Here is a 23,938-nt window from a genome sequence, read left to right as displayed (position 1 = left end):
ATTCTGAAAGGTCCTTAGACATGCGCATTGCATTGTCTGATACGCCGAGATCCATGTGTTGTGACTGCACTACGTGTTCCCGTGATCCTTGTCATCTCCCACTGAAGGTACACCTGTGCACTGTATATCATTAAGATATTGTAAAGATTTACACCTGTATCCACTATTTTCACAATTAATGAATTATGCTATATTTTCGATGGCTAAGATGTATTGTATAAAAAGGAACAATGCCATTGTATTACACGTAAATGATATGCTGAGTCTGATTGATTTAAAATAAGCGATAACATTATTTGTTTTGGTATTTTTTGTATTATATGTGATAAATGTATTTGATTTGTTAATTGACTAATCATGTTTAAACCGCATAAATATGCACTATGCACTGCCCACTTTTGTCACTGCTTGAAAAAGATCCCATTGAGTGGATCGAAACGTCGCGTGTCTGGTGAATAAAGTCGTTTTTTACTTTTTACAACTTGGATGTGCTGTGGATTTTTCAACATATATATCGTTGGAGGTGGATCGCCTCCTCAGCCGCTGGCACTCCGACCGCACCGTACAGACAGCTGTGCTGCCCACACCTTTCTACCTGTATCATTACTGCATCAAGTGGAGCTAAGCACGCCGATATACACAGGATGATTTCTGATACTACTTTTCCCACTGGGGATCAGCCTACACCAGGCGTCTTTTCATATTCTCAGGAGCAGGCGAGCAGAATCCTTGGTGCCCACAAAGGAAATGCCGAGTTTTTGTCCACCCCAAATATCATGGATACCAAACGGGACTTTGAACGTATTACCAAAAAACTGGTAAGTCTTGATTTACATCTTACCACCTTGGGAGAATATTTCAAAACCAATAGAATACCTCGTGGATTGAGGACACATTCACAACCTACTATGTACATGCATGACAGTGATTTTCGCATTAAATATGAATCTATCGCTAACAAGTTTGCATTGGACCTTATTCTACTTAATATGGAGTTTCTTCAAAAAGATTTAGCTGATACTACTGAAAAACAGGAAGCTTTACAAGCTACACTGTGCTCCCTGTTGTCCACAGATGAATATCAGGAATATTTATCTAAATCTCAACCGTTCCTGGATAAATTAAGGACTGACATACAGGATACCAAGCGCAGCAAATGGCAGCGCGATTCATCGGATTACAACACAGGGAACGTTTATAACTGGACAATGAATCACCAGCTACAACAACGCCCTCAAAAAACTGGAAAGAAATCCCTAAATAGGGACTTAACCCAAATGCAAGGAAATAATCTTGTTACTGAGCCTTTTTTAGAGCATACAGCAAGCTCGTCAGGAAGAAACGAACGCGACGCGGAGGACGAAAACGCCACCGCTATCAATACAAAAACAAGGAGCAAGAGGCCATTTGTCAAAAAACGCAACTAAATGATACCAACATTGTGGTAAATATTTCATCACATGTTTTGTCAGATACACAATTGAATGTGTTGGCCAGGGGTCTGAGCTTTTGTCCCAATAGTAACACAGATTGGTTGCAACTTGAAGCGGACTTATATCAATTTTTCCGTAGACTTAAGCTCAGAACCTGGTTTTCAACACATTCATTTACAGATAAAATCAGTACCCATACTGAATTGAAATTGAGTGATTTTAACCTGTACAATAAGAGTGATTTTGTTCCTCCTGTGTCCTCGCCAGCAATTGAGTTATTCATTGATGCAGTGACCAAAGATGTAAATACATTGAAATCGAATGCTCAAAGTAAATTTGTACATCCTAATATGACATTACTGGAATGGCGTGCTATTGATGAGTTGGTCCGTGACCACAGTCTCACCATCAAGCCTGCTGACAAGGGCGGTGGGATTGTGGTCATGGACACTCATCAGTACATTGCAGAGGCCAATAGACAGTTGGATGATTGTGAGGTCTACCAGAAATTGAATACTGATCCCAGATGGGATATTGAACGTAAGATACAGTGTGTGATACAGGGAGCCATCAATGCTGGCATCATTGATGACAAACTTAGAGATTTTTTAATAATTCCACATCCTATGATACCTTTTCTATACTTGCTGCCTAAGATCCACAAAAATCTTAAAATTCCACCTGGGAGACCCATTGTCTCGGGCCGAGGCTCCATCTTGTCTAATATTTCTATCTTTTTAGATAGGGTATTGCGACAATATGCAGTATCGGCTAAATCTTATCTTCAGGATACTTCAGATTTTTTGAATAAACTGGCATTGACTACTGTTCCACCGAATGCAATTTTAGCATCACTGGACATTACCAGTTTATATACCTCAATCCGACATGACTTTGGGATCGAGATAGTCACTAGGGCTCTGATCCAATCGACCTTTTCAGCTGAATGTCAGGACTTTATTTTGCAACTATTACATCTGGTACTGACATGTAATTATTTTTTGTTTGGAGATTATTTTTATCTCCAGAGGAAGGGGACCGCCATGGGGTCCAATGTGGCCCCGACTTACGCCAACATGGCGGTCTCCTTCCTCGAAGAGATGTACATCTATGTGTCGCCCCACTTCCGGCATGTCCTGAGGTGGTGGCGATACATAGATGACATTTTTTTGATTTGGACTGGGACAGAGAGTGCACTTATTGAGTTTTTTCATTTTTTGAATACGGTTGATATAGATATTAAATTCACATTGGAACATTCAAGTGAACAGATTCATTTTCTGGACACTGTTGTGACCATCAAGGAGGGTGTGCTATCGACGGGCTTGTATTCCAAGCCCACCGATCGCAATACCCTGTTGAGTTACAACAGTGCACATCCAAGAGCTATGGTGAAATCACTGCCTTTAAGTCAGTTTTACCGCGCTAAACGCGTTGTGAGTAATAATGATGAATTACCGGATACCCTCAAACGCATGACACAGGCCTTTGTGGATAGAAACTATCCTCTATCTTTATTAAATGAACATCTCATTACGACACAAGAGAAAACACGTGACAAGCTTCTCAAAAAGAAGGAGAAGAATAACAACAAACAAATCAAGAGAATTCCTCTAGTTACAACATACACTGAAGATAGTACACAGGTTAGACAAATCATATTAAAACACTGGCCGGTACTCAAGAGTGGACATGGGGGAATTGAAGAATTTTTTCTTCCTCCCCTCATGTCATACAAGAGGGCCAGGAATCTTAAAGATAAAATAATACACACTGACATAGGCCCACAGAAAGAATCTGGACAGACCTTTTTACGTTGCCCTAAATTGGGAAGTTTTCCTTGTTTGAATTGCATTAATTGTCGCTATATGCAAAAAGGCAGTTTCTTTCTGCATCTCTCGACACAGAAAAAATATCAAATTAAATATTATTTAACATGCGAATCCTCATTCGTTGTGTACATTCTCTGGTGCCCATGTCAGTTACTATATGTGGGGGAAACCTCACTGGAGTTTAAATGTCGAATCAACCAACATCGGTATACCATTCGCAAAAAACGTATGGATCTCCCGATTCCAAAACATTTCACTGACATGGGCCACAAAGAAAGTGACCTTAAATTTATGCTCATTGATCACATTCCTACTCCCCGAAAAGGTGGTAACAGAAATAGTCTACTAAAAAAATGTGAGATCCGATGGATCGCCAGGCTAAATACCCTGAGACCTCAAGGGTTAAACGTTGATTATAGGCCCTGGCTTTTGTCCTGAGTTGTCATGTTTGGACTCTGCTCGCCTACTCCATTTTTGAAGTTATTTGTGGTAGTGCCCCTTGTTGAACCAACAAGGTAATTCTATTGTTTTTATTGTCTTCAGGGGATGGTGTCAGTGGATCTGCTTTGTGCCAGGGGAGAACGGTGCAGGGCCAACCAATTGGATCATTATGGGACCTGGATTAGTCATACCACAAAGTTTTATTCTTTTTTCTTTATATACATTTAATAATTGGTAGTCCTTGAGCACTACAATATATGATTAATCCTTTTTGCACCTGGCTTATGATTATTGTCATGTGTAGTATTGCAGTGGGTGACCGATGATGTTCAGAATATGACCTACATTCTCTGGCCGATTATGGTGGTTGTTTTTGGAGTCACTGGTATCAGAGGGATAGGCGACACGAGGATTTTTCTTATGGGTGTTTCCTTTGTGATTGCCCCCCAACCTAGAGGATGACCCCGGGCTGTTACATCGGATCTCCAGGAATGGAATCCTATGAACAGGGGGTTACTTCAACCTGGGGCTATACGGTGACAACCGGGCCACATTGGTTGTGTTCCTCGATATGACTGGGAGGCTCCAGAATGACCACTTTGAATTTACAACTCGAATTGGTGCTCTGGCGGTACTACCGCTCACTACACACCTTTTCTTTGTTTTCCTCATAAGAGCGGTACTTCCGTTTAAGATGTTGCCGTGTAATCCCCTGACTAGCCAGTGACCCATATATATATATATATATATGTATATACCTCCTAAAGCGGGACCGGAGAAATGCGGCCAACACTGACATACGGTGTCCACTGTATGCGGATACAGACAAGATCTTCATATGCCGAGATGCAGACACCATTACGATTACTGTATAATTTAGCTGTATTCTTTTACATGTCAATATTTCTTTATGATGAGGTGATTATACATTTGAACACATGACTGGATATACGATCAGCTGTCCCTATACGATACATAGTGTGGAACATCAGCATCCCCTCCCTTTCTTGTGACGTGATATCCTTGATCACGTGATCGGGTGCGAGATCACGTGGTGCGATTACAAGCTCCAAGGTCCTTGGACATGCGCACTACGTGACCGGTGTACGCGCGATCACGTGACTACACTATTCTGAAAGGTCCTTAGACATGCGCATTGCATTGTCTGATACGCCGAGATCCATGTGTTGTGACTGCACTACGTGTTCCCGTGATCCTTGTCATCTCCCACTGAAGGTACACCTGTGCACTGTATATCATTAAGATATTGTAAAGATTTACACCTGTATCCACTATTTTCACAATTAATGAATTATGCTATATTTTCGATGGCTAAGATGTATTGTATAAAAAGGAACAATGCCATTGTATTACACGTAAATGATATGCTGAGTCTGATTGATTTAAAATAAGCGATAACATTATTTGTTTTGGTATTTTTTGTATTATATGTGATAAATGTATTTGATTTGTTAATTGACTAATCATGTTTAAACCGCATAAATATGCACTATGCACTGCCCACTTTTGTCACTGCTTGAAAAAGATCCCATTGAGTGGATCGAAACGTCGCGTGTCTGGTGAATAAAGTCGTTTTTTACTTTTTACAACTTGGATGTGCTGTGGATTTTTCAACATATATATATATATATATATATATATATATATATATATATAATAATAAAAAGATAAAAAATAAAATAACAAATAATTAAATAAAAAATAATGAACATAGGAGAGTATATGGGAACGGTATATGCGGGTGCTTTCATGTGTAATGTAGTACTGCCTGTTATGCTCCTATATGCGGGCACAAGGCTGTGTGTATGGAAATAAAAAAAAAATAATGTTCTATTTGGCCTTTCAATAATGACATATAGGGCATGGTCAGTTCATATGTACGGTGGCAAGGCGCAGTAGTAGTAATCCCTCTAGCATTCAGCTCTATAGCCCGTGGCTATGGACCTTCCTTTAATGTAAATGGTTGTGAGTTCATATCATCACAGCCGCAATTACGGTTTTCTTTCTGCAGTCTACGGTACTGGTCCGCCGGCCCAAGGTTCCGTTGGTATGGTTGATAACTGGGCACTTCTGCTCAGCTTCTAACATGTCTATGCAGACTGGCAGCTTGGTGGTGATGCACTTGTCTCATGTCCAGTGTTACAGGAGTTACAGTGCGGTGGGATCCAGTAGGGTCGAATCCAAGGGAGATGTGCAGTTTAAAGCTATAGCTCAGTGGTAAGCAGGGCTTTTTTTCTGGCGGAACGCACCGGAACGGTGTTCCGCCACCTTTTGACATCGCAGCCTGCCATGCTCCAGCATCGCAGGCTGCGATGTATCAGCGGGGAGGGACTGAGAGGAGGAGCTGGGGGCCGGTGCGTTCACTGTGCTCCGGCCCCGCCGCTCCAGTACAGTTATAAAATGTGTAATTCAATTAATAATGATTCATGCTGCCCCCTCTGTAGTATAACATTCAATATATCCTACTCACAGGGCTACTGTTATATCGTAATGCAGGCGAGCGGCAGAGTGACTGACTGACGTCACGTGCCTGCCCGGCCTACTTTATGAATGAAGCAGGCGGCGCAGGCACGTGACGTCAGTCAGTCACTCTGCCGCTCGTCTGCCCGGCTGGCCTGCATTACGATATAACAGTAGCCCTGTGAGTAGGATATATTGAATGTTATACTACAGAGCGGGCAGCATGAATCATTATTAATTGAATTACACATTTTATAACTGTACTGGAGCGGCAATGGGGGGTCTGTGGATGACACTGTTAAGGGGTGGGGGGGTCTGTGGATGGCACTGTTATGGGGTGGGGGGTCTGTGGATGGCACTGTTATGGGGTGGGGGGTCTGTGGATGGCACTGTTATGGGGTAGGGGGTCTGTGGATGGCACTGTTAAGGGGGGGGTCTGTGGATGGCACTGTTATGGGGTGGGGGGGTCTATGGATGGCACTGTTATAGGATGGGGGGGTCTGTGGATGGCACTGTTATAGGATGGGGGATCTGTGGATGCCATCCACAGATCCCCCATAACAGTGCCATCCACAGATCCTCCACCCCATAACAGTGCCATCCCCAGATCTCCCATTAACAGTGCCATCCCCAGATTCCCCATTGACAGTGCCATCCCCATCTGGGGGGTTTCTTTGCTGGGCTGGACTTTAATAGCCCCCCCCAAATTCTACTTGCATCCCTGTTCTCTAAAGGGGCAGTTTTAGGGGGCGGTCCTAGGGGTGGGTAGGGGCATGGCCAGGTGAGGGGGGTGAGTTCCGCCACCTTTTCTCTGAGAAAAAAAGCCCTGGTGGTAAGACACTTGCTTTGCATGTAATGTACATGGGTTCATAACCCTTTTCAGGCTTTCGATGTTAGCAGTACAAGAGACTTTATTCTAGTTCAGCTTGGTTGGTTGCCATGAGGGCGGTATTAGTATACTGGTGCCGCATGGTTTGTACGAAGCAGGGTTGCCCCTTGTTGAGTGAATATGACAAAATCAGTAGTCACAGGTATAACTAGCTGGTAAGCCAGAAGCGGATAACCAGGTCCATTCGTAGACATCGCTCAGGGTAGAGCCTTGATACAAACATAATTCATGGAGTTACACAGTAAAACGGCAGCCTTTCATTCCCCGTTCAAATCTAGGTTTTGATGCTGGTCAGACCCACTGACTGGTCCTCTTGACGGGACTTCACAGGTCAGCATGGTGACCCTCCAAGCATTACTTTGCATGTGTATCGTTTCATTGTACGGTAGGCGATACGGGTTTAGTTAGGGAGTATTTAGCTGGATAGCTATGTCCCGTCTCCTTCAGCCTTCTGTTCTGGCTTATTAATATTTTCTCCAAGGTGTTTGTCTCTTCATTCAAGGCCGCACTGCACGGGGGGTTGTTATTCCAGAATTTTTGTATGGGGTAATAGTACTCGGGATTGGGGTCCGTCTATACATGTCGATCCAGTTAATATAAAGGGGGGTGTACCTCCCCTCTGCCTGTTTTTGGTCCGGCTGGTCGGTTCGTTTGGTATTCGGTAATGACTTCACGCATGGTGGGGCTCCAATTGTTTTTCCCTTTAGGTTGGTTTGACAATTTACCTTGGTCATTTAAAAAAAAATAATAATAATAAGAAGAAAAAAGATTATTTTTTTGGATGAAATATAACTATTTTGTGGCTAGTTACACGATCCTCTTTTGTGTGTTGAGGCTCGGGCTAATTGTTTTTTTCTTTCAGATTTGTGGCATTCAGCGGTTTGATGGTTGGCCTTTCGTATATCTTCTGTGCGGAGAGAGGAACACAGGCCCGGTGGGTGCTCTTTGGTTTTTTCGAGTGGTGGAAGTCTTTCGGAAAGGGTCCTGGAATTCAGGTGGTCATAACTTCTTCCGGAGGTGGTTGGTATAGAGTTCCGCCGGAGGCGCGGTGATGCTGGTGACCCTCGCTGTGATAATGCCCCTTTGTCTATTCCAGAGCTCTGGACCTCATGTGTCCTGACATATGATTATCCCTTTCTTTTTCAGGAAGTTGGTAGTAGGGTGGTTGGTGGTTATCTCCCGGGTGGGTTGTTCTGGGCCATTTATGGAAGGCGTTATGAATATAATTCAAAGGTAGAGATCAAGGGGCGGTAGTTCGGCACTGTTATCGGGAGGATGCAGCTATATAGTGTAGTGGTTACAGTCCCTGGATCAATGACCCCTCTCTAGTAGCTATAGCCTGTAATATTATTACACTCCGGAAATACATCCAGGCCCCTCTCGAATTTTTGGTGAACTCACCATCACCACCTCCTCAGGCAGAGAGTTCCATAGTCTCACTGCTCTTGCCGTAAAGAATCCTCTTCTATGTTGTGAAAAAACATTCTTACCCATACTGAATGCATTCTACAGCTTATATACTTCCCCCATGGCTAAAATATGGGTAAACGGGGTGTTTTCGGAACCTTTCCAGATAACCAATGGGTCTCGCCAAGGGTGCCCATTGTCACCCCTCTTGTTCATTTTGGCCTTGGAGCCTCTAGCTCAGCATATTAGGAATACCCCCCTCATCCAAGAGGTAGATATTGGTGGTCGGGGACCACAGATTATCTCTCTATGCGGATGACATTATACTTACCCTATCTAACCCTCCTCAATCATTACGTTCTGCCTTTGACATAATAACGCGATTTGGCACACTTTCTTATTATAAAATAAACAACTCCATGTCCCAAGCCTTACCTCTCAATATCCCCCAAAAAGATATCACAATATTAAAATCCCAATATTCCCTGGACTGGCAAGATTCAGAACTCCAATACTTGGGAATTAAGCTAACATACCCTTGCTCCCTTTTAAACAAACAAAACTATGAGCCCCTCCTCTCGACCATGTCCTCTGATTTTTCCCAATATTCCATGAAAGAGATTTCATGGATGGGAAGGGTGGCAGCATTTCAGATGATGACATTGCCTAAATTGATCTATGTTTTCAGAGCTCTCCCCATCTCAGTTCCTATTATATTCTTCAAGAAGGCACAGTCAATTCTCTCAAAATACATATGGAAAGCGTCTAGACCCAGAATTGCCCAGAAACAACTCTTCCTACGAAAAAAAGCAGGAGGGATAGGTCTTCCTTGTATTAGTGACTACCACAAAGCAATTGGACTGTCATTAGCTAGAGAGTGGTGGAAAAAAAAGATTGTACCAAGGCTTGGCATCAAATTGAATCCCACTCAATTAACGAGGGCTCCCTGAGAGACTTGTTAATTGGCATCATATGGAATGGGAAGGTTCCTGACCTCTCCCTTATGATCGTGAAACACACAGGGAGGCTATGGTTACAAATACACAGCACATCCACAGACTCTAGAGAAGCCTTATTCTATCACTCAGACACCTATTCTCTGGAATGATTAATTCAGAATATCAATTTGCGCAGATGGCGAGAGAAGGGGATTGAGAGGATCTCTCAGCTTATTAATACTGATGGGATTCTCCCATTTAATACCATTCAGCAATTGTTTCAACTCCCACCCGGCGAGATATTTAATTACCTCAGGATTAAACACTTATTAATGACCACAGTCAAAACACCTCCTCCCACACATTTGGGGATCCTCCAACTATTCTGCTCCCAGGGCTTATTGAAAAAAGGGGCAACTGGACGTATCTATGATTTTATGGGTGATAAAACTCAGTTTGTTAAAACCAAACCTGTTGAGAAATGGGAACGAGAACTGGGCAGCACATTCCCTGAAGATAATTGGTCATTCGCCATTGGTTTTTTAACCTCCAACTTTAAATGTGTCACTCATTATGAGGCCGGGGTTAAGACGCTTCTGCATTGGTATTTTACACCCCAAAGACTCCATATTATATATCCTTCTACTTCTCCCCTATGCTGGAGGGGATGTGGCAAGGTGGGTTCACTGATTCATGTCTTATGGTCATGCCCAATTATCGCTAATTTCTTGAATCAGGTATTTGTGTTATTAGGAGAACTGTCCAAAAATAAGATTTTCCCATCCCCAGAACTTGCTCTATTATTCTTGGGTATCCAACATTTTCACCCTTCATATAGACCCATAATAGGGCATGTCCTGCTCAGTGCTAAGTTGATCATAACTCGCCACTGGAAGGAGATATCTCCCCCTGACATCTTAAAAGTAATAACTGAATTAAACACAACTTGTCCATATGAAAAGAGGATTCCACCCTCAATGCTTTCTCCAGTGAAATATAAGTACACATGGAACCCATGAATGGTTCACCCGAGGTTTTCCCCCTAGTTTGATATTCACAAGCTCGGCCTCCTGTTAGGGGAAAAGCTGGGAATACCTCTTAATGTTTCCTCATCTAGGTCCCTCTTGATGCTAAGCCTCCTTAAAAGACAGATCTCTTTATTAGTATTAGTTATCTGTAGTTTTATGTTAGAATACTAGAATTTTTATCATCTAGTTAGGGCCTATAAAGGACCAGTCGGGTCGTTAAAGTTGTCATAGCTACCTTGTCGATATCTAAATTTGGACGAGACAACAACTGTGACTTGTAATCATCCACAAAGATACTATAGAATACGTGGTTGTCAATATATATGCAACTTTATTATATGCAAATTCTCATACCCTTCATGTAATAAGACATAAAGTCATGGATGTTAATTGAAGTTTGGGCATATTGTACAATATCATTTGTCAGTGGCTGCGTCCACTGTAAACCACATTGCATTGTTATTCTATGCTATACTTTATATGAAAATTTATAATAAAAATGATGGAATAAAAAAAAAAAAAAAACATTCTTACCTCTAGACACAGAGTGTTCCTCCTTCACAGTCCTGGGGATAAATGGATGATGGGAGAGATCTCTGTACTGACCCCTGTTATATTTATACATAGTTATTAGATCTTCCCTCAGTCGTCTTTTTCTACAGTGAATAACCCTTATTTTGCTGATCTTCCGGGGCCTGGATGTATTTTTGGAGCATAATAATATTACAGACTATGGCTACTAGAGAGGGGTCGTTGATCCAGGGATTTTTTCTGATTGTCTGATTGGAGTCGGGAAGGAATTTTTTATTCCCCTAAAGTGGGGAAAATTGGCTTCTACCTCACAGGGTTTGTTTGTTTTTGCCTTCCTCTGGATCAACTTGCAGGATAACAGGCCGAACTGGATGGAGAAATGTCTTTTTTCGGCCTTATGTACTATGTTACTATGTTACTGTAGTTCCCTCATTCCAGTCATTACTTTAGTTGCCCTCCTCTGAACCCTCTCCAGCTCTGCTATGTCTGCCTTGTTCACAGGAAACAGAACTGTATACAGTACTCCATGTGTGGTCTGACTAGTGATTTGAAAAGTGGTTGGACTATGTTCTCATCACGGGTCTTATTGCCCTTGGTTTTTAATGGGACCTGATGGTGTCTTCTTCTTGGGTGTTAATTTGGACAATTCCTTTTCTGGCCTGTATGAGAGCTAAAACAGACTCGGTTCTGCTGGGTGGTGGTCGGAGCCCCGTTGGGAGAACGGGTCTCCTCCGTGGCGGCATTTGAGTACAGCAGAGATATGGTGGTAGCAGATGGGGTAACTGCCCAGCGGTTGGCACACCGCTCTGATGATTATGGTTTAACTTGCCCGCTGGGAGTCCAGCCTTTGGCATACAGCTCCGATATTATTGTTTATTAAGGTTTGCCGCTTTAATAAAGAAGCTGTGGCCGATCACCACCCAGCAATAAAATGATAGTTGTTGGTGTCTTTTGTTATGGGTCAAGGTTGGGTAAAGGAACCAAGGGTGAGTTAAAGGTGGCACCCCCTCCCCTGTTTCCCTGGATACCAGCAGTCTAAGTTTCCATTTATATGTGAGGAATAACACTATATTTGTCCATCATATGATTATTGTATCTGGCATTTTTAGCAGATTGCACATTAAGTCTGTAATTCATATTTTCTGAGCTACTGGGTGGAGACTAGCTGGTTTCATGTCTGCCTAAAGACAGGACATAGAGAAACAGGGTTTCAAACCCGCTAACTATCTGTAGCACACCTTCTTAAACAGCAGCAGTAATGTAGAACATTGCATAACAGAACTGAACAGTTTACATGTGAATCCAGCAGTTAAAGGGGTTATCCAACCTAACAAATGACCCCCCCCCCCCCCCCAAAATGCCCGGTCCCGTCACACAGTACTTACCTCGCTCCCGCATTGCTTCTGCTGCACACTGACCCATCACGCGCGATGCTATGAAGGCATGTCCCTGTTGTGTGCTGCTATTGACTGAAGCCCCCCCTAACTACCAGTCAGCGTGACACAAGTGACATATTTTCATTCTCTGAAGATGATGCCAGGAGAATCACTTCCATGGTAACAGCGTCTAATGATTTCCTATCCGCTACACTTCCAAGAGTGTCTGCCAACACATTGGAAAAAGCACTGAAGGCCTAAAATTATATCTGGCTGAATAAATCACATAATATTTCACCCTCAATTTTGGAGTGCTGTCAATTTGTTTATGCAACAAGAATAGGTTCCCATAGGTGGATTTGGGGACCCGCACAGACGAGCATCCTGTGAAAAGCCAGCAATTAGATGAGTGCTGTGATCAACCGTATTTGAAATACTACAAGATTCCCCTCCCCTCGTACGGTAGGTGTGTGGGCAGCAGAAGCGATGCAGGTGCTGGGGCGCGAGGTACGTACAATCTGTGTGAGAGGCCCAGGCGGGGGCATTTTTGAGGTTGGATAACCCCTTTAAGAAATTTACAAATCAGCAGCAGTCTATATGTCAGTTTCTTTCCCTATGCCTGTCTGCAGCAGCCCCTCTCTTCTCCTTCTCTCCCTTCCCTACTCTATAGACTCTATAGAATTCTATTCCTTCATTGAGGAATCTAAGCAATGAATTGAGAGTTGGTGAAAAGGAGAAGGAAGCAGAAAAGGAGCCTGATAAAATGGAGAAAGAAGTACAGATGAGAAAACCTCTGAACATTCGGTTAAGGTTCGTCATAGAGACTAATATGCTATGTGTTTCTCTGCAATATATATTCGTTGTCTGGGGGGTACTCTTTCTCATTGCAGAGAGCACCTAGTATGCGTTGTACATATGTGGAGTATTGCAGGCCAAATTAGCTTTGATAAGCCATTCTGATGTGAGCAGATGTAAGAGATAAATATGACTCTATAAATAAAATTTGCTACGAATTTAATAAAAATTTGTCAAATGAACATGAGGGTTTTCAGGTTCGCTGCAGATGGATCTAGAAGGACAGCGTGCAGTGACATTTTAGTGCACATGTAGGCAGGCAAAACCACAATTGAGGAAGAAGAAAGATGCTCACATGACCCCGGGAGGACGTCAGGGGGAGTGCTTGTCCTAATTGGCTGTGCAGAACCAGCAGAACATCATTCTGTGTTGAGCTATAAATGAGGGTGGGTGGGTGCATGCATTGTCTGACAGAAAGTGATGTTAGACAGTATACAGAGTCACAAGCAAACATATATTCAAGTGTAACAGGGATAGTGGAGGAAAAGAATAGAGAGAAAAAATTCAGGTTTTTTTTTTATCAGGGAAAGAAGTTGGAGGGAGTGAGCAGCTGGGGCACAGTGCTTAATAATACATCTGCTGCAAAACCTCATTCTACTGTTCTGCGCTACAAAACCAGCCACCTATGAGAATTTTATTTTTTTCTTATGTGAAGTTTTTTTTGCCAAAACCTTAAGTTTCTACATATTATTGCCAGCACAGCACCTCAATAGCATTCTGCTGCTGAGCAAGTGCACATTTTTTTTTATTATAGCAAAAACATTTTGTTTCAATAACACCATTTTAGACCAGTGAAATTAAATGCAAATTACACTGTAGACAGAAATATTACCATCGTTCCTGCATCGTCATCTTGCTGTTAAGGGGGTAAGAGTGGAATAATCTCATACCAGGTTTACAACATGTTTTTAAACTAGAAAGGACTTTTTGGAAACTGCTTAACATAGTAGGCAGAAATCATACAGAAAATTGTCACTAGCAGTGTTCAATGTGTTTGTTGAAAAAGAAGGACATTTAATTGTGCCTTTTAGTGTTGATCGAGCACCGTAGTGCTCGGGCCCTCGGGCCGAACACATCGGGATGTTCGGGTGCTCGACTGAGCACCTGAGTTTAATGGAAGTCAATGGGAGGACCCGAGCATTAAACCAGGTACCCCCTGCTCTGAAGAGGGGAGGGTGCCTGGTTCATAGGAAAATGTCAGAAATTGATGAAAACACCACCGAAATGGTTCGGGAACAGCATGGGGAGGATGTATGGATGCATCTTAGACTCCCAGGTCGCTGCTGGAAACGATGTTGTCCGATTAGTATGCCATTTTTACAGACTGACAATAATACGCACAAAACTGAAGATTAAATTGATTTTAGAAGAAAAATTGTTAGGAAACATTATTTCCTATATATTTACTTGTATATAAAGTGCAAGTTCAGCCAAAAATGTTGTTGATTTTCGGAATTGATTAAGAGGGACGGCCGGTGGCATCCATATTGCGCCGCTAGAGGTGAAATTCGTGAACCGGCGCAAGACGAACCACAGTGAAAGTATTTGCCAAGAATGTTTTCATTAATCAACAACGAAAGTCAGAGGTTCTAAGACGATCCAACAGGCGATCCGGCTACATTATTCTCATGATCCGCCGGGCAGCTTCCGGGAAACCAAAGTCTTTGGGTTCCGGGGGAAGTATGGTTGAAAAGCTGAAACTTAAAATAGAAGGCGGCTTAATTTGACTCAACACTGCAAACCTCACCCAGCCTGGACACGGAAAGGATTGACAGATTGATAGCTCTTTCTCGAGTCTGTGGGTGGTGGTGCATGGCCATTCTGAGTTGGTGGAGCGATTTGTCTGGTTAATTCCGATAAACAACGAGACTCCTCCGTGCTAATTAGTTACGTGATCCCCGGCGGTGTGGATTGTACTGACCAGACTCTTATGGGAGAGTGCCTGCTGCTTAGCTGACCATCAAAAAAAATCATGGTTGAGGTCCTGCAGGTGAGCTGACCATCGCAAATATTATGGGCGAGGGCCTGCTGCCGCTTTGTTGACTCTAGATAACTTCTGCCTGATCAAACGTCCCCGTGACGTCAATGATCCATTTGGATGTCTGCCCTATCAACTTTCGATGTTCTTTTATGCGCCTAACATGGTGACCACGAGTAACGAGGAAACAATGTTCGATTCCGGAGAGGGAACCTGAGAAACGGCTACCACATCCAAGGAAGGCAAGGGGGGGCACGCAAATTACCCACTCCCAACTGTCAGAAGAGGACACCGTCTATTTAAAATTACATTTTATGTCACAGGAAAATGTTAGAAGCGCACACGTTACACAGGAGATGTGGGCTTGGTCAGGTCAATGTCAGAAGAGGACACCGTCTATTGAAAAATAAAATTTTATGTCACAGAAATTTTTTAGAAGTGCACACGTTCAGGGCTGCCATCAGAAATTTTGGGGCCCCTTACACAGCTCAAGGCTTGGGCCCCCCTCCCTCTGTGGCCCCCTCCTACTCCGCCCCTTTAGAATCCATCCTGACTCCGCCTCCCAGCCCCCCCTCCACATCTTCAGGGCTGCCATCAGAAATTTTGGGGCCCCTTGCACAGCTCAAGGCCTGGGCCCCCCTCCCTCCGTGGCCCCCTCCTACTCCGCCCCTTTAGAATCCATCCTGACTCCGCCTCCCAGCCCCCCTCCACCCCCAAGTATCCACCCCCAATTTCATTATTTTTTTTACAACTACAAAGACAGTAAAAAGTGATAATCAGTGATTTCAGTAAGGATTTTTTTACCAAAGAATATGAAGCCTGCTACCACGACAAGGTAGACTCTTTTGACACTGTTATGGGCATCTGTGGATGACACTGTTATGGGCATCTGTGGATGACACTCAACCGCTCTCAAACCCAACTGGTCAAACTTGTTGAATGGCTCCCAAACACAATATGCACAATAACAACCCCCACCCCCTCCAACACTTAATTAACCTCTTCATGGACTAAAAAATGTTCAAAGCAGAACACACAGCAAAATGGGGCTGGGTGGGCTGGCAAAGGAGGGGTTAATAACAATAAGTGATAGAGGATGGCCCTGTGTTAACTAGACAAGCACCTGTTGTGACAAGTGCAAGGCGATCTCGTAACTGTATCCCCCCCCCCAGTCCTGCCAGACAACTTCACAATGCAATTAATAGCAGCACCCCCTACCCCTTCACAATGTTAAATGCACAGGCACAGCACTCTACTCAGTCAGCAGCACGTGGCACCACACCAGGCAGTGCAAGCTGCAATCAGGCTGTCTGCTCTCATATAGATACATTATATGATTATGTATGAATATACAGTCAGGTCCATAAATATTGGGACATTGACACAATTCTAACATTTTTGGCTCTATACACCACCACAATGGATTTGAAGTGAAACGAACAAGATGTGCTTTAACTGCAGACTGTCAGCTTTAATTTGCGGGTATTTACATCCAAATCAGGTGAACGGTGTAGGAATTACAACAGTTTGCATATGTGCCTCCCACTTGTTAAGGGACCAAAAGTAATGGGACAGAATAATAATCATAAATCAAACTTTCACTTTTTAATACTTGGTTGCAAATCCTTTGCAGTCAATTACAGCCTGAAGTCTGGAACGCATAAACATCACCAGACGCTGGGTTTCATCCCTGGTTATGCTCTGCCAGACCTTTACTGCAACTGTCTTCAGTTCCTGCTTGTTCTTGGGGCATTTTCCCTTCAGTTTTGTCTTCAGCAAGTGAAATGCATGCTCAGCCGGATTCAGGTCAGGTGATTGACTTGGCCATTGCATAACATTCCACTTCTTTCCCTTAAAAAACTCTTTGGTTGCTTTTGCATTATGCTTTGGGTCATTGTCCATCTGAACTGTGAAGCGCCATCCAATGAGTTCTGAAGCATTTGGCTGAATATGAGCAGATAATATTGCCCGAAACACTTCAGAATTCATCCTGCTGCTTTTGTCAGCAGTCACATCATCAATAAATACAAGAGAACCAGTTCCATTGGCAGCCATACATGCCCACGCCATGACACTACCACCACCATGCTTCACTGATGAGGTGGTATGCTTAGGATAATGAGCAGTTCCTTTCCTTCTCCATACTCTTCTCTTCCCATCACTCTGGTACAAGTTGATCTTGGTCTTATTTGTCCATAGGATGTTGTTCCAGAACTGTAAAGGCTTTTTTAGTTGTCGTTTGGCAAACTCTAATCTGGCCTTCCTGTTTTTGAGGCTCACCAATGGTTTACACCTTGTGGTGAACCCTCTGTATTCACTCTGGTGAAGTCTTCTCTTGATTGTTGACATTGACACACATACACCTACCTCCTGGAGAGTGTTCTTGATCTGGACAACTGTTGTGAAGGGTGTTTTCTTCACCAGGGAAAGAATTCTTTAGTCATCCACCACAATTGTTTTCCGAGATCTTCCGGGTCTTTTGGTGTTGCTGAGCTCACCGGTGCGTTCCTTCTTTTTAAGTATGTTCCAAACTGTTGTTTTGGCCACGCATAATGTTTTTGCTATCTCTCTAATGTTTTTTTTTTTTTTTTTCAGCCTAATGATGGCTTGCTTCACTGATAGTGACAGCTGTTTGGATCTCATCTTGAGAGTTGACAGCAACATATTCCAAATGCAAATAGCACACTTGAAATTAACTCTGGACCTTTTATCTGCTCATTGTAATTGGGATAATGAGGGAATAACACACCCCTAGCCATGAAACAGCCAAGAAGCCAATTGTCCCATTACTTTTGGTCCCTTAACAAGTGGGAGGCACATATGCAAACTGTTGTAATTCCTACACTGTTCACCTGCTTTGGATGTAAATACCCTCAAATTAAAGCTGACAGTCTGCAATTAAGGCTCATCTTGTTCATTTCATTCCAAATCCATTGTGGTGGTGTAAAGAGCCAAAAATGTTAGAATTGTGTCGATGTCCCAATATTTATGGACCTGACTGTATAATATAATCTCATGATGAAGTTGTGTGGCAGGACTAGGGGATAGGAGATCGCTTTGCACCTGTCACAGGTGCTTGTCAAGTAGCAGGGAGCCTCAGACCACAATGACCCTGTCCCTAGTTTACCACCAGTTCCCCTTCCTTGGGCCATATCCATTTTTGGTTATGTGCTTGCACTTGACTAACTGTGACAGAGGAAAATTTCACCTGTGCTGAATCTGAATAAGTAAATATCCAGTCTGGTATAATCCAGAAAAAAGCTTTGCATTTTACCCCCGAGCAAAGACCACACAACATAGAGCTAGACAACATAAGGATCAATATGCTAAATAAATAATTTGGAGCCTTTGAAATAGCTCAGCATGCCATTTTATCAGTAAAATGATGGATACCATTATGAAAACCTAATGGACCCCTTATTAAGGTCACCTTAATGTAATCAGTGGGGTGGTCCGTCAGTGGCCGCTGTGCCTCCAACATGTAATGGAGGCTGGAGCATGGAGCCGGCACTGACTCCTGGGCTGACTAATGGCAGGCTTTCACTTCCCGAAGTTCCCGCCACGCGCGAATCTGAAGGCGGCGTGCGGCAGAATCTGATGTAACGTGCGCTCCTCTGCACAGCAACTCAGCGAGTAGTAACTGACTCGGATCAGCGCGGCGGCTCAGAGTCAGAGCCTTAAATTTTGTTTTTAAAGGGAAAAGCAGCGCCAGTGGCACGGGAATAAGCGGGGGGGGGGCAAGGGGGGGCAATTGCCCCCCTGTAGTGACGCGGCCTATCAAGTCAATTAAAAGAAAAGGCTCAGGACCGGCCGGGCCCCCCAGGGTCCGGGCCCCTTAATGGGGTATCGGCTGTACCCCCCTGATGGCGGCCGTGCACACGTTACACAGCAGATATGGGCCTGGTCAGTTCACTGTCAGAAGCGGACACCGTCTATTGAAAAATGTAATTTTATGTCACAGAAAAAAATTTGCACTGGAGATGTGGCGCAGCTAATCTCACTGTCCGCAGCGGACACCGTCTACTGAAAAAGTTCATTGGAAGTCACTCATATTTTAGGGATGCGCACAATTTACACAGGAGATATGGCATAAATAATTGAACTGTCCGCAGCGGCCTATTACGCGGTATTTTGCGCAGGATGCGCAAAAAATATATATTGCTGCTGTCAAACACAAAAGGCCTTAAAAGGACTTTTGGGTCTCTGAAAAGTTTTTTGTAAAAAAATCTTCCTATTACTCTCCCTACACTGTCAGTCCCTTCCTATGCACAGCTCTCCCTAACACTGAGCAATTTAGCGCATGTTGCGCTACAAAAATATATTGCTGCTGTCACACACAATAGTCCTTACAAGGACTTTTGGGTCTCTGAAACATTTTTGTACACTTATAATATTCGATTACACTCCCTACACTTTCTGTCCCTTCCTATCCTCAGCTCTCCCTGACTTAGAATGAGCCGAACACGTGTCATCGGGTGCTATATAGCACCCAATAATGTGTTCCGGCCTGCCAATCACTGTAATGCCAGTAGCCAACATGGCTACTGGCATTACAGCAAGGCCAGTACTTACCTACACGTTTATTGGCTGCTTAGCAGCCGCAAAACATGCGGGGAGGAGACTCGAGCATTGCGCTCGAGCACATGCAGTAAATGTCTCATATTTGTATGACTGTGTACCAAAGACGCTACTTTCCATTTAGGAAAATTCTAAATTTTTATTATGCCTCATAATACAATGTCTGGAAAATGGAAGAGTGTAAAACAGAATACCCATGCCTCATCATCCAAGAGTCAGAATTTATTTATTAGCAGCTTAGCTATCTGGCCAGTAGTAGCAGTAGTAGTAGTAGTAGTAGTAGTAGTAGTAGAAGAAGCAGTAGTAGTAGTAGTAGTAGTAGTAGTAGCACTTGTAGTGGTGGTACAGTGATGGCAGTTGGAGCAAATACAGAGGAGAGAATTGGCAGGGAGCTAAGGAGTTCATGATGACATATCACAGTCTACTAAAAGTGACGGGGAGGGTAAGAACTATGGTGATGATTGCGTTTTGAACAGAACATCCATCGGGGTGCTGAGTAGGAAGAGAAGAAGATATCTGAGCAAACGGGCGGTATGCTTGGTGGCAATAAAGAGTGGAGGCAATGTACAGCCAAAACTTACAAAAGAACTGCCAGAGCCAGATCTGCTTATATTGTGGTCGGCCTTGGAACTGGTGTAGCCGCTGATAACGTGGATACAGAAATACACCAAGCTCAGCTTCTGCTAGCTCTGTGAGACAAACTCCTGTATGGTGTTTTCAGTGCCGGTGCAAGGATTTTTGCCAACACAAGCGAAGTTACTACATTTTGGCATCCCCCCCCTCGCAGCTCACCTGGTCCTGGTCTCATCTGCAGCAGCTGGATTCTCCTCTGTGTGGTCCTGGTATATTCTCTCTGCTTCAGACAATCGCTGGTTTGAGGACCGTATTTTTTGCCCTATAAGACGCACCAGTCCATAAGATGCACCTAGGTTTTAGAGGAGGATAGTAAGAAAAAAGTAGTTTGCTTTACACCTCAGGTCAGACCAGCAATCAGACCCCAAATGTTAATCAGACCTCAGCTCACAGCCCCAATCAGACCCCCAATGTTAATCATACCTCAGATCAGAGCCCCAATGTTAAACAGACCTCAGATCAGACCCTCAATGTTAATCAGACCTCAGATCAGACACCCAATGCCTCAGATCATCCCCCCATGTCAGCCATCATGCCCCCATGTCAGCCATCAGCCCCCCATGTCAGCCATCAGCCCCCCATATCAGCCATAAGCCCCCATCAATCAGCCCCCCATGTCAGCCATCAGCCCCCATTGTCAGCCATCATTCCCTTATGTCAGCCATCATGCCACCATGTCAGCCATAAGCCCCCCATGTCAGCCATCAGCCCCCATTGTCAGCCATCATTCCCTTATGTCAGCCATCATGCCACCATGTCAGCCATAAGCCCCCCATGTCAGCCATCAGCCTCCCATGTCAGCCATCAGCCTCCCAGCCATCAGCCTCCCATGTCAGCCATCAGCCCCCATTGTCAGCCATCATGCCCCCATGTCAGCCATCATGCCCCCATGTCAGCCATCATGCCCCCATGTCAGCCATCATGCCCCCCATGTCATACATCATGCCCCCCATGTCAGCCATCAGCGTAAATAAAATTAAAAAAAATAACTTACCTCTCCTGCTCCTGGAAGCCGCCGCTCCTCACCACCAGCACTCTCTCTCTTCCTCCTGGTTCTCGGCTGTCAGCTGTTAAGGCTGCGGACAGTGAGGTCACATGGTGCGCAGCCCTGCACAGCAGACAGCTGAGCGGAGGACCAGGAAGCGGTGAGTACAGATCCTTCACCTCTTCCCGGTCCTCCAGTACTAATAAAGCGCTTCCAAAATGGAAGCGCTTCATTATTATTTGCCCCATAAGATGCAGGGGGGGGACAGCGCCTTATGGGGCGAAAAAAATACAAAAAAGTTACATTTTTCCGCCCCTCGTCTCTGCGCCCTTAGGCAAACGCTTGGTCTACCTTATTATAGCGCCGGGCCTGGGTATCTTTTTCTCCACAAGACCGTCACATGAAACCACAGCTGTGTCCAAGATCTAAAATAAGCAGTGAGCGATTAAACACAGACATAAGTACCAGGGCTTTATTACAGTACTTTAGCGGCATCACCGGATGCTTTGGGAAACAGAACTGCTCAACATTCCCAATCAGAACAAGTCTGTTCTACTTCTCCTGGTCTGTGACAGCCTGCATGTCCAGTCATTGCAGTGTCCTTGTCATCATCATCAACCTCTTTTTCTCCTGCTCAGACTCCACCTCTTTGTCCACCACTCGATCGTGAGACATCCATAACAGAATGTGTGACCATTAAAAAACTATTTTCGACCAGCAATTAGCGTATCTGCAAGCTAAACCCGCACCTGACCAAGTTGCTGGCTGTTCAGTTGCTGATGTACCACTTACTTGTGATAATTGTCGCACAGTTCTCCACTTTCACCAACATTTCATTTTGCTGTATGATATTCATAATTCTGCCCAGCTGTTTATTTTTTTCCCTAAACAATTGTTTGCAATTGCAATTCTCACTGTGCAGTAAGCTTCTACATGTATATCCTCCCATCTGCCACAGTAGCAGGGCTGAGTGTCACTCCCCCTCCTTATTATCATATGTGTAAAGCCAAGTATTGCCATGCATAAAGCCGTGAATGATTTTGTCATACACCAGACTACCTAAACAGAAAAAATGTGTTGCTTCAAGGTCAGTCAGTGGTAGCTCACCACATTTCTTGTAGGCGACCAGTAGCGCCCCACTCTCTCCTCTCATGGTGTACCAACTTTGGACTCTTTTTTACTCACAAGCGGCACAGTGCCTGAAGAAAGCTGATCATATCAGCCGCAAACGTTTGCACAAAAATGCCGCACTTTATTTGCATTCAAATAAACAAAATTTGCATTTCAACTACATTCTATTGGCTGTGATTTACAATATTCAGCTCATTAGATACGACCACCCTGCAACTGTTGGGGAAAAACAAAGAGAAAATCTCATTGAGAAGGAGGATAAAGATGAAGAGCTACCACTGGAGAAGAAAGAGATGGAGGAACAGTAGGATGATGATGACACCGACCACAATATCCAATCATCTTGGGGGGGGGCAGAGCAGGAAAAGGTTGGATTTTTGGGATCATTGGCCAGAATGGTGAGCTGCATGCTTTTTTGCGATTTTCAGAGCATTTAGAGCAACTTTGGTTCATGTAGAATTAATTCGGATCCTATCAAACTTTTCTAAAAATGATGCGAACAAGTAACAAACTGAATCTCTAATTGTCTGCTTAACTCTACTGTAAATGCATGCGTTCATGTTTCTAGTTGAATGTCTGATATTACAGTACTTCTCACCTAAAACCATTATTGTATCTGTTTAGCCCAAATAACATAGATTCTGTGCACCCTGGCTTGAAGTTAATCTAGTCTTCAGGCATCATGTCAGTTACTGTATCGGTTTTCATGTACCATCTGTGTATATTACTTTATTAGATTAAGAAGCTATGATGATAAATTTTCAGTGAAGCAGAAATGCATCAAGTCTTTTAATCCAGGCTTGAAAATGTCCCAAAAGATACGCTCAATGCACTTATTCTATCATGACAGGCATGATGGAAATGCCCCATTGAGTTAATTGCATCGATTGAGATAATCAATAAAATATAGTAATTGTTTGTCCCTGAAACTCCCTGCCCATAGCACACAGTTAGAATCCTTGTTCACATTCTATTAAATAGGGCAGTGGAAGAAGTGTAGCGGAGGAGGTGAAGTCACACTGTTCCAGAAGCATTGCAGTAAAAAGCAGCCCTTGTGTTGTAAGCGTAAACACAAAAGAGAGGAGAGTTCAGGTCTAGCCTGGATAGATTCCAAAAGGATAATTCTGTTATTTGTGTGGTGACAATATATCAATAGAAGGAAAGGCTACCTAAGATCAGATATTGCAGCTTTGAAAGAAACTAGCCTTTCCACTGTGTATCTTGCCCTCTATCATTATCTACTCCTGACTGTTGAGTGTTACATCTAACAAACAAACAGGTGCAGCAAACCTGATAACTGTTGCAATTGACATATACTGGGGCATTTTATCGATTTCTGTTTAGATGTTATAACCTTCTTTCAGTAATCCATTAAGTAATACTATATATATATATATATATATATATATATATATATAGTAT

At 43.5% G+C, this 23,938-nt stretch overlaps 1 long non-coding RNA gene across 1 annotated transcript; it reads right to left on the bottom strand.

Moving 5' to 3' along the window:
* Positions 1-409: 409 nt before the first annotated feature.
* LOC120987168 lies at positions 410-23,938 on the bottom strand. Its single transcript, XR_005775942.1, has 3 exons — positions 23,899-23,938; positions 18,398-18,402; positions 410-595 (listed from the first exon to the last, which is right to left on the bottom strand). It is a non-coding gene; the product is annotated as an uncharacterized LOC120987168 (long non-coding RNA).

This window comes from Bufo bufo, chromosome 1 (genome assembly GCF_905171765.1).
Source record: "Bufo bufo chromosome 1, aBufBuf1.1, whole genome shotgun sequence".
Taxonomy (NCBI): domain Eukaryota; kingdom Metazoa; phylum Chordata; class Amphibia; order Anura; family Bufonidae; genus Bufo; species Bufo bufo.
This window is presented reverse-complemented; position numbering and strand designations above follow the sequence as displayed.